The sequence below is a fragment of the Trachypithecus francoisi genome, unplaced genomic scaffold, assembly GCF_009764315.1.
Source record: "Trachypithecus francoisi isolate TF-2019V2 unplaced genomic scaffold, Tfra_2.0 Lachesis_group21, whole genome shotgun sequence".
Classification (NCBI taxonomy): domain Eukaryota; kingdom Metazoa; phylum Chordata; class Mammalia; order Primates; family Cercopithecidae; genus Trachypithecus; species Trachypithecus francoisi.
Genome location: NW_022681467.1, coordinates 26,021,243 through 26,033,540, shown reverse-complemented (window position 1 = coordinate 26,033,540; position 12,298 = coordinate 26,021,243).

The following is a 12,298-nucleotide window of genomic DNA, read 5'->3' as shown; positions in this document are numbered from 1 at the left end:
CCTGAGGTCAGGAGTTTGAGACCAGCCTGGCCAACATGGTGAAACCTTGTCTCTACTGAAAATACAAAAAATTAGCTGGACATAGTGGCGGGTGCCTGTAATCCCAGCTATTCAGAAGGCTGAAGCAGAATAGCTTGAACCCAGAGATGGAGGTTGCAGTAAGCTGAGGTTGCACCATTGCACTCTAGCCTGGACAACAAGAGCGACATTCCATCTAAGAAAAAAAAAAAAAAGTGGGGCCGGGCGCGGTGGCTCAAGCCTGTAATCCCAGCACTTTGGGAGGCCGAGACGGGCGGATCACGAGGTCAGGAGATCGAGACCATCCTGGCTAACACAGTGAAACCCCGTCTCTACTAAAAATACAAAAAACTAGCCGGGCGAGGTGGCGGCGCCTGTAGTCCCAGCTACTCGGGAGGCTGAGGCAGGAGAATGGTGTGAACCCGGGAGGCGGAGCTTGCAGTGAGCTGAGATCTGGCCACTGCACCACAGCCTGGGTGACAGAGCGAGACTCCGTCTCAAAAAAAAAAAAAAAAAAAAAGTGACTGGGCCTCCTGAATGCTTTACAAAATGCCACTATAACTCTTAGCTGTACAACTTGCCTGCTTTGTAGCTAGGTAGGGCCTAGGACACATGGAGTTAAATGCTGAAGTAAGTCAGACCTTATCTGCACTTCTGTTTAGGTCCTAGGCTCTACATCTAGTGCATAATTACAATCTCAAACTTACTATCAAAGGTAAAAGTTGCTAAAAGTTAGCAGTGTAACATGTATTGTTCCATAGAAAGAATCTAAGATAAGACTGTAAAGCTGAGCCTAGCCATGGAGTTGTACCGTTAAATACCTGATAACTTGGGGTTCCTGGCCTTTCAGAAAGTGGCATTCTTTACTTACCACAGATCAGAAGCTCTGTACAGGGACTGTGTACACAAAAGATGAGGCCAGTTTCCAAGGGCTTTCTTAGCTTCGTAAGTCAAGGTTGATTCCTTAAAAGAAAGCATACCATTCCAGTCAAGGCCTTGGTAAAAATAACCAGTTCTTTCAATTGTATACTGTTACAAAAGAAAATAGATTCTTATTACACTTGTGCAAATAACTATATTGCCATAACTTAAGAATACTCACAGATAGTTTCCAAATTCTGGAGAAAATCAGGGAGACAGAAACAAGTATGCTACAGATTTTGTTCATGGGAGTATACTAAATTGTTAAAAGCGGTTAATAACTCAAAAGGAAAGTTTCGAGAGCAGGTGCAGTGGCTCATGCCTGGAATCGCAGCACTTTGGGAGGCCGAGGCGGGTGGATCACCTGAGGTCGGGAGTTCGAGACCAGCCTGACCAAATGGAGAAACCCCATCTCTACTAAAAATGCAAAATTAGCCGGGTGTGGTGGCGGCACATGCCTGTAATCCCAGCTACTAGGGAGGCTGAGGCAGGAGAATTGCTTGAACCCAGGAGGAGGAGGTTGTGGTAAGCCAAAACCGCACCATTGAACTCCAGCCTGGGCAACAAGAGTGAAACTCCATCTAAAAATAAAATAAAATACAATAAATAAAGAAAAGTTTATTTGACTTTGAAAAGCAAAACAAAGTATCAGCAATATTTTAAGCAAAATATCAAAAAGATCACTCCAGTCTCTTATTAGTTCAGTTCATGCAGTTAATTCCTGTCCTGCTTGATATTAATGAACTCTTCAAGAGTCCTAACCATTTTTCCTATATTCTGATGTCACAGTCTCCAAAGTTATCAGAAACCTGCATTCAAGAGCACCTGTTACAGCTTTATAGCTGACTATAAAACCGTTCTAAAGAGGACCAAAACAAGACAACAATTGTTTATGGATGACCAAAAGTTTTAGAGTAGCCGTAGTTAAAGACACAGTTGACAAATCCGTTACCTCTGTGGCACATAAAAATTTTAATATAACAATTATAATTACTACTGATAATGTACACTAAGACATATCAGAATTATAGGAGTCTCCCATAACTTTGAAACACATACCAATAACATAGTTATACAAATATAACCCAAAGAAAGCCAAACATCATTTTATATTTGACAATGCTTCCTGTATGACTTATACCAAATAAGCCACATTTTACGTTTATATTAGTGTGTTATTAATGTTAAACTCAATTTTAATGTTTTGATCATAAGGTCAGATTTTTATGGACCCTTTTATTTTTTGAGACTGAGTCTCGCTCTGTCACCCAGGCTGGAGTGCAGTGGAGCAATCTCGGCTCACTGCACCCTCTGCCTCCTGGGTTCAGGCTATTCTCCTGCCTCAGCCTCCTGAGTAACTGGGACTACAGGTGTGCGTGACCACACTTGGCTAATTTTTTGTATTTTTAGTAGAGACGGGGTTTCACCGTGTTAGCCAGGATGGTCTTGATCTCTTGACCTCGTGATCCGCCCGCCTCGGCCTCCCAAAGTGCTGGGATTACAGGCATGAGCCACTGTGGCTGGTCTATAGACTCTTTTTAACCCTTTATAATTTTTGTTAAAGAGCAGGTTAGTGCTTTAAGAAAAACCCATTGTGCTTTTATTTTAATACTCAATTTACAGAAAAACTGGATGATATACCTTTAACTTTAGCCAATATGTTTACACACAGAATTTCCTTTACAATTAACCTTCCAAAAGTTGCTTAAACCTTCATTTTTATTTTATTCAACTTAAAACAATTATTCAACCTTTTAATCTAGGTAAAATTCCACATTTTCATGCCTCCTTATAATATTTTTACCAAAAGTATATGTAAACTGTTTTTTCGATAGTCTTAAATACATGTTACACTGTTAACTTTTTTTTTAAGGCCTGTGTAACAAATAATTACTCTTGGCTGGATGTGGTGGCTCATGCCTATAGTGCCAGCACTTTGGGAAGCCAAGGCAGGTAGATCACCTGAGGTCAGGAGTTTGAGACAAGCCTGGACAACATGGCAAAACCCTGTCTCTACAAAAATACAAAAATTAGCCGGGTGTGGTGGTGGGTGCTTGCAATCCCAGCTACTCAGGAGGCTGAGGCAGGAGAATCTCTTGAACCCGGGAGGCGGAGGTTGTGGTAAGCTGAGATCGTGCCACTGCACTCCAGCGTGGGTGATAAGAGCGAGACTCCGTCTTGGGGAAAAAAAACAGGGAAACTGGAGAGAGAATATTATGTTTCAAAAATTATAGCACACCTGTTGTTAAATTCTAGTGGTGCCTAATATTTTTCAATTTTTATTATTTTAAATTAAATTCTAATTTTTCTGACTACGAGTTTCCAAAATAAGCTTTGCTTTCTTAAAGCCCTATGAACTGAAAACTAGACGTTTCAGCAGGCGCTGCCTCTAAGCCCCCCAACCATCACAGGAGGAAACCTCTTCACTGCTGGCACTGACAACTAATAACTGAGAGTGCCTGGAATCCTTCACTCCCACATCTAGTGAGTCCACAGAACCCAGGGTAATTGAGACAGCATCTCTTACAAGAATCAACTTCTGGGCCAGGTGCGGTGGCTCACGCCTGTAATCCCAACACTTTGGGAGGCCGAGGCGAACAGATCACTTGAGGTCAGGAGTTCGAGACCAGCCTGGCCAACTTGGTGAAACCCCATCTCTACCAAAAATATAAAAAAGTTAGCCGGGCATGGTGGTGCATGCCTGTAATCCCAGCTACTAGGGAGGCTGAGGCAGGATAATCACTTGAACCCAGGAGGCGGAGGTTATAGTGAGCCGAGATTTTGCCATTGTACTCCAGCCTGGTGACAGAGCGAGACTCCATCTTAAAAAACAAAACCAAACAGAAAAACAGGAATCAACTTCTGGATACATCACACTCGAGTCAAAACCTAGAAAGCTGAGGAAGCAACCCCTGATAGCCCAAAGAAATATCCTAAATATGAATGTAAAGAAATAGGAAATCTTAAGCTCACAAAAAGTAAGTAACTGAGTGAGAACTACTTATCTTACTCAGTCTCACCCCTACCTCACCAAATACTTTTAGATGTTCCTACCTCTCCTTTTAAGACAAATATTAAACCTTTTTAATGGAAAGTATTTATTACGCCACCGTTGTGGGAACTGTTTTACTCACTCTACTATTTGCAGTAGGATTATGTACTGTAGCACCCTCGGGATGGAATATCTGACAGAGAATCTCAATTACTGTACCATTTTGCTTAATTATTATCCTCATAGCAGGAATAATGGTTACTAACAGAAAATAACACATGGGCCTTTCCAAACATGTGCCTCTGCCTGTCATTGGGTGAGGAATGTTGTTTCTATGTCAACCAATTAGGCCTAGTAAGAGACACTGCTGAAATACTTAAGGAAAGGGCTAAAAAGCTAAGGGAATACCAAAACAACCAAATAGATTCTTGGTTTGGGAACAAAATCATAGCATGGGTCATCCCATTCCTGGGACCTCTCCTAATAATATGCCTAAGACTAATGTTCTTACCCTGCCTAATTAACTTTTTTCAAAGATTTTTAACTGACAGGATCATGGCCATTTTGCAGACAACTACCCAAAAACATCTACAAATAGCGTTACTACTACAGTTAATCTAAGACCAGAAAACACTCGGTCCCCTCATCAGCACGAAGTAGCCAGAAAGAACACTCTGCCTCTCATCCTTTTTATAACCATAAGATCTGGATTGACAGAGCAGGAGTATCACCATCCTGGACAAGCACCACTATTCTAAAGTTCCCCTTGATCAAAAACCACCTAAATCCAAAGGCCATCAGCCTAATGGCTAAGGTCAGCATGACCATAAACCACAAATGACATCTCTGACCAGAAACATTCCAACCATAAGTTAAAGTCCTCCCCAACCACAGACATGCCAGCCTGGAGAGATGTCACCCTCAAGACAACACCTTTCCAACCAGAGACATTCCAACCTTCAATAGACTTCTCCCTTATACAGGAACATTCCAAGAGTTCTCCCTTATACAGGAGCATTCCAAGCCTGTGATAAGCTCTCTCACCCTGAAACCAATAAACACCCTTAGTATGTGAGAAAGAGCACTCCTGACTTAAATTGGATAGAGGCCCCTCTCAGATTTATTCTCCAAAATAAACCTGTCTTTGACTGTTGGACCTCTTTTCATGTTTCTTTTATCTTTCTTGAACTCTTACAGCACCTTTGTTAGAAGCAAATTTTTGGTGCTGCAAAAGAAATAGCACTCGAACATAAATTTGATTTTCTCAGCAAGGCAATTTTACTTCTATAGAAGGGTGTGACTTGTGGATGGAGCAATGGTGAGAGCACACCTGAACAAGGGAGGGGAAGGGGTTTTTATTCCTGACACAGGTAGCCCCTACTGCTGTGTCATTCCCCTATTGACTAGGGTTGGACAGCACGGTCTAAGCTAATTCTGATTGGCTGTTTTAAAGAGAGCAGGGTATGAGTTGGAGTGGTGGAGTGAGTAGTTTGGCGGGAAGGACAGTTAGGACAGGTGACTAACGGTGACTCAGATCAGTGCAGGTGATCAGGGTAATTCAGGAAAGAGCAGGTGATCAGGGGAATAGATGTGAACTACCAATTAGACCTGGTGGAAAAGGTGGTTTACTGAAACTAGGAGCAAGGAGGCAAAGAGAACAAGGAAGTTTAACTTTAAAATGGAGAACAAAGAACAGGGGACCTGAACGTACTGATACATTGGTTCCTTGGAGAGGATCTCAGAACTCATTGTACTTAACAACTTACAGGCTAAAACATTTGAAGAGGAATTTATCATATCCTACAATTTCTCCCTTTCAATTTTCATAGTACTTCCTCTTCAAACTTTTTTAACATGTCTTGGCTTTGCTGCTCGACTTAATCCTTTAAAAGAAAAAGTTTATCTGAATAAGGTGGAGGTGAGTTAAGGAAGATTTTAGTAAGTGCTGCTTTTATAATCTTTGCACTAGCCCACAGATGCATGGTATGATGCAACACCTAACAAGAATGAGTACACCTATTACGGCTGCAAGAGAAGTAAGAATTGAGGCTATGATTTCTTTCCAATTACTGAACCACCTTTCTAGCCACCCTGAGAAAGGATTAGCAACTCCAGAATTTTAGCTAGTTCATTGGATAGAGCGATAAGTCTTTGTAAGGCCCTTGTTATGTTCCCAGAGGGGCAGTGCTGTTTGGGATAAAGGTACAACACTCAAGTTTTAATCATAACACAAACACCACCTTTTTCTGCTAATAGCATATCTAGGGCCATTCTGTTTTCCCAGGCCATCTGGCTAGTGGGACCCAATTGTTCTGCTATTCCTTTGACAGCATCCCTGGTGTAATTAATAAACCGCTGCTGATTATAATAGATGTAATTTATCCAATCTACATTTTTATTAATTGTCACCCACGAAAATATTGACTTAAATCCTGCAGCTATTTGATCTCGGGCTTTAAATTCATCTGGTACTCCTCGTGGAACTCCAGTAACATTTATATAAACATGGGGGTCAAAGGACCCATGTAAAGCACTTATTTTACAATTTTCTTTTTTATCGTGTTGACGGAATGCTAGGGTGAAAGGGATGGCCAACTGGACTAGGGCACGAGTGCTGCTCTAATTACTTGGCAGAGTGCCCAGCAATGGTCCCCTGCAATACCGCCACATATCTGCTCGGGGATGAACAAGGGCAGATTGATTGGTAAGCTCTTGAAAAAGCTTGGTTTCACTGCAGTCTGTTAAGTCTCCAAGGAATGCTAACTGTTCCCCCCTGCGGTGAAAGGCACAGGTGAAGTTAACATCAGGGCCCTCCGGGCTGACCCACAGGGCTCTTGACCTCAGGAAACAGCTGTGAAAGGGAACAGCAGTGAAAGAGTTTTGCATGACTCATTGCCCCAGGCTGTGGGGTTCTGGAAGAGAGCTACCACATAGCTCATGCCCTGTCCGTGAGAGGACCACTCAAGAGGAAAGGGGACAATTTGGGTCTCTGGCCTGCCTGTCGCACAAGCAGTCACTTTTGTTTAGCATGCAAACAGAATATTTAATCCATTTCAGTCAAGCATTTACGGCCTGGTACGCTGTTTCAATTGCTATAGTTCGTTTTAAATCTATAACTTCTACAATGGCTACTTTGGTTTTATCATTGGGTACATAACAAAAGAAGGTCTGGTTAGCGAACTTAGGAGAGGGAGAACGGGGTGCAGGAGGTGAGGAGGCAATTAAGCACATTTCAAAGGATCCTATGGTGTCCTTCCCTGAGACTTCTGCTCCTATACCATAGAAACGGTGCTCTAGGGAGCAGAGGTGGTAATCTGTACTGAAAACTGGTTCAATGAGGCGGTCCATCCTTGCTCCTTGGTAGTCCATAAGACATTAGACCAGCTGTGGCATAAAAGTTCTGTTCTAGGAGGGCAGGATTCTCAGTTCATACTGGGATCATCATCAAAATCTCCCCAGACTAACTGATCCCGTTTAACAGATTTTCAGTTTGAGGAGAGCCAGGAAGGACAAAGATACTTTTCTGAAGTGGAAAGTTGCCTCTGATTTGGCAAATCTCCACAGGCCATTGCAAGGCAAGCATCAAAACTAATAGTTTGGGGCAAACTTGACCTAGTTACATTAATAATGAGAGGACTAGCAATAGAAGGAGAAAAGAAAGAGATGCAATATAAGAGAATCAAACCCGTTTTAGCTTTAGGTTGGTTGGAGTTGGCCCTGGAATAGCTGTCCATGATTCTGGAGGGGGTGGTGCTCTTTTGACCCAGGTGTGATGAGTCCATCCTCTTTCTGCTGTTCGAACTGTGGTCTCGGTGGTTAGAAGCACTAGGTAGGGTCCTTCCCAAGCCAGTTCCAGTTTCCCTTCCCTCCAACTTTTGATGAGGACATGGTCCTCAGGTTGATGTTGGTGTACTGCAAACTCTCGGGGTGGTACCTGTGCTAAAAGACCTTTAGTTCTGAGGGAAGAGAAAGTGGAAAATAAACCAAGTATATAATTTCTGAGAAACTGATCTTTTGTTTCGAAGTTGGGAATGTCAGCAGTGGAGTGCAAACAGGGCAACCTACATAACATTTCATAAGGGGATAAGCCAACATCTCTCCAAGGAGCAGTTCAGATTCTTAACAGGGCAATGGGAAAGCATCTATCCATGGCAACCGAACCTCTAAGACTAATTTGGTTAGGTGGCTTTTTTGGTGTTGTTGAGACCAAGTCTCACTCTGTCGCCCAGGCTGAAGTACAATGGCACAATCTTGACTCGCTGCAACCTCCACCTCCCAGGTTCAAGCGATTCTTCTGCCTCAGCCTCCCTAGTAGCTGGGACTACAGGCACGTGCCACCACACCCGGCTATTTTTTGTATTTTTAATAGAGATGGGGTTTCACCATGTTGGCCAGGCTGGTCTTGAACTCCTCACCTCGTGATCTGCCTGCCTTGGCCTCCCAAAGGGCTTTTTAAAAAATAGTTTGGTTCATTCTTTCCACTCTTCTTGATGAAGATGGCTTCCAGGGAGTATGATATTCCCATGTTATATCCAGTACCTGGGCTAATTTCTTAATGACATGTACAGTGAAATGAGTCCTATTATCTGAATCAATGTTTTCTATTAATCTAAACTTCAGTATAATATTTTCAAGTAATGCTTTGACTACATTATTGTCAGTTGTACTTGAAAAGGAAATAGCTTCTATCCAATGAGTAAGGTGATCTACTATACTAATAAATACTTTAGATGACCAATTGGAGGCACCTCCGTGTAGTCAATCTGGATACTTTGGAATGGACTTAAGCCTGGACTCCTTCCCCCAAGGGGTAATCTTTTACTAAGCAACTGTCTGTAACCTGTTTAGCCAGGCTGTAAATTACTATGTACCCATCAACTCTGACAAATGCATCACACATGGCTTGGGGCCTCCAGTAGGTGGTCCCTTGATGCAGCTGGAACAAGACTTCCCTCATATAGGGTTTGGATAACATTTCTCCCTGGTCTAGCAATATCCATTTTCCTTCTGAATTCTCTTTAGCACCTATTTTTGTTAGTTTTTAAACCAAAGAAAGCCAAACACTATTTTATATTTGATAATGCTTCCTATATGATTTTATATTGGATAAGCTAAATTTCACCTTTATATTAGTGTGCTATTAATGTTAAACTCAATTTTAATAAAACCTTGTACACATATTTATCCAATTTTAATGTCTGACCATAAGGCAAAATTGTTATAGACTCTTTTTAACGGTTTATAATTTTTGTTAAAGAGCAGGTTACTGCTTTAAGAAAAACCCATTGTGCTTTTATTTTAATGTCCAGTTCACAGAAAAACTGGATGATACCCCTTTAACTTTAGCCAATATGTTTACACACAGAATTTCCTTTACAATTAACATTTCAAAACTTGCTTAAACCTTCAAAATAATTTTTTAACCTTTTAATGCAGGTAAAAATCCACATTCTTATGCCTCCTTTTAATCCTTTTACCAAAAGTATATTTTACTTCCTTACACACCTTGCACATAACCTGTTTCTTCAATAGTTTTACATTCAGAAGGCCTAATTACTTTTAAATTATACAACATTTCTTGCATAAATTCCCTTTTATAAGATTTTTCACGACTTTCACAGACAATCTTTGGCGTGACTTAACTTTCTGACTTTTTGTAAACATCCCCTTCTTTAAACAACCAGTTAATTTATTTTAGGATGAGAATTTACCGTACAAGATTCCTTTTACATAAATTCTCCATTTTTTTAAATGTCAAAGATGATAACTGTTTTTTCCCAGAGCAAACTTCCTTCATGTCTGTGGACTAGACTGCCCAAGGCCATAAGATTAGAGGTTAGGATAACACAAGTTACACTGTTAACTTTCAGCAAATGTTACTTTTGTTGAAAACCTTGTGAGTTTGGGATTTTAATTAAAAGAAGGCTTTTTTAGTGTCCTGGGACATGGACAATAGTTATTTCTTTTGGCAACTGAAGGTTATTTAATACTTGGGTGATTAATTCCTCGTGGACCAGGTCTTGGCCTTTGCTGTTAATAAGACCTGGTTCAATCCAAATTTTTCCAAATGTATGAGCCACTCCAACAGCATACTTAAAATTGGTATAGCTGCTTCCTTCCTGGTTCTGTAAGTACTTTAAGGCTTGGCTGAGTGCAAACAGCTCACACGTTTGAGCAGACCAATTATTAGGCAATTTTCCTAACTGTATCTCTACACCTTTAACCATTGTTCCCTATTTCTCATTCAAACTTGGACATAAGGGTGTGTGAAAAAGAGCCCCCTGCGACTGTTACCTCTTTACAACGGAATGTTAAGCAACCCCTCAGAAGGTAGGGAGTAGTCAATCAAATCTCTTTAACTACATCTCAGCCTCTGCCGGTTTAAGGGTCAGAGCCCCGGCATCGGAAAGTCGTCAACTCAAGGGCTGATAAGAAGAATTTATCAACAGCAGTATAGGTCTGAAAAAGGAAAGTTTTATTAGAAAGAAAGAACACTGCAGAAGAGTGCAGCGAGGTGCCTCAGCGAGAGAGGACTGAGAGCGCTGTGGTGGATATTCCTTAGGAGCATTTATGAACCTTAAGGCAAAAGCTTGAGGGTAATTTGGACCATACTAGCCACGGAGGTTATGACAAATGGTTACATTTGTAGTTATTTTGGTGCCTTAATGTCAGCAAGGATTGCACAATGAGTTTCACATATAAATTCTGGTTACTACAAAATTTTTGAAAGACGCCTGGAACCAGATGCCGACTTTAGACATGTTGATGAAGACTCAAACTCTGTAAAATATTTGAGGAGATTTATTCTGAGTGAAATATGAGTGACCATGGACCATGACACAGCACGCAGGAGGTCCTGAGAACATGTGCCCAGGTGGTTTGGGCGCAGCTTGGTTGTATACATTTTAGAGAAGCATGAGGCATCAATCAAATACATTTAAGAAATACATTGGTTTGGCCCAGAAAGGCGGGATAACTCAAAGTGGGAGCTTCCAGACTATAGGTAAATTTAAACATTTTCTGGTTAACAATTGGTTGAGTTCGTCTAAAGACCTGGGATCAATAGAAGGGAAATGTTTAGGTTAAGATAAAAGATTGTGGAGACTAAGGTTCTTTTGAAGTCTTTTTTTTTTTTTTTTTGAGACAGAGTCTCGCTCTGTCACCCAGGCTGGAGTGCAGTGGCCGGATCTCAGCTCACTGCAAGCTCCGCCTCCTGGGTTCACGCCATTCTCCTGCCTCAGCCTCCCGAGTAGCTGGGACTACAGGCGCCCGCCACCTCGCCTGGCTAGCTTTTTGTATTTTTTAGTAGAGACGGGGTTTCACCATGTTAGCCAGGATGGTCTCGATCTCCTGACCTCGTGATCCGCCTGTCTCGGCCTCCCAAAGTGCTGGGATTACAGGCTTGAGACACCACGCCCGGCCTGGTTCTTTTGAAGTCTTATAGTGGCTGCCGTTAGAGAGAACAGATGACAAATGTGTCCTATTCAGACTTTTAAAAGCTGCTAGACTCAAAAAAAAAAAAAAAAAAAATAGCTGCCAGACTCTTAGTTAATCTCAGAGGGCCTGGAAGAAAGATCTAATTATATTAGGCCTGGAAGAAAAAGATCTAGCTATATTAATAGAGATTCTTTACAGAATGTGTGTCCCCGATAAAGGACAACTCTGCAGCGCCATTTCAAAATATGGCAAAGAAACACGTTTTTGGGTGAAATATTTTTACTTTCTTCTTTGTCACATGATGTTATGCCAGAGTCATATTGGAAAGTAAGTGAGGATATATAGGGTTAAATAAAACCCATCTGATGAGAATTAATGGTTTGTAGGGCATGACTTCCCAGACCTCTTAGATAGGAATTTCAGCAAAATAAGATCAGAACTTAGTCCTTATAATCGAGAAATAACCATAAAAATGGCCAACCCTATGGAGTAGCCATTCTTTTTTTTTTTTTTTTTTTGAGACGGAGTCTCCCTCTGTCGCCCAGGCTGGAGTGCAGTGGCCGGATCTCAGCTCACGGCAAGCTCCGCCTCCTGGGTTCACGCCATTCTCCTGCCTCAGCCTCCCGTGTAGCTGGGACTACAGGCGCCCGCCACCTCGCCCGGCTAGTTTTATTGTATTTTTTAGTAGAGACGGGGTTTCACCATGTTAGCCAGGATGGTCTCGATCTCCTGACCTCGTGATCTGCCTGTCTCGGCCTCCCAAAGTGCTGGGATTACAGGCTTGAGCCACCGCGCCCGGCCTGGAGTAGCCATTCTTTTACTCCTTTACTTTCCTAATAAATTTTCTTTTGCTTTGCACTGTGAACTCTCCCTGAATTCTTTCTTGTGTGAGATCCAAGAACCCTTTCTGGGGGTCTGGATTGGGACCCC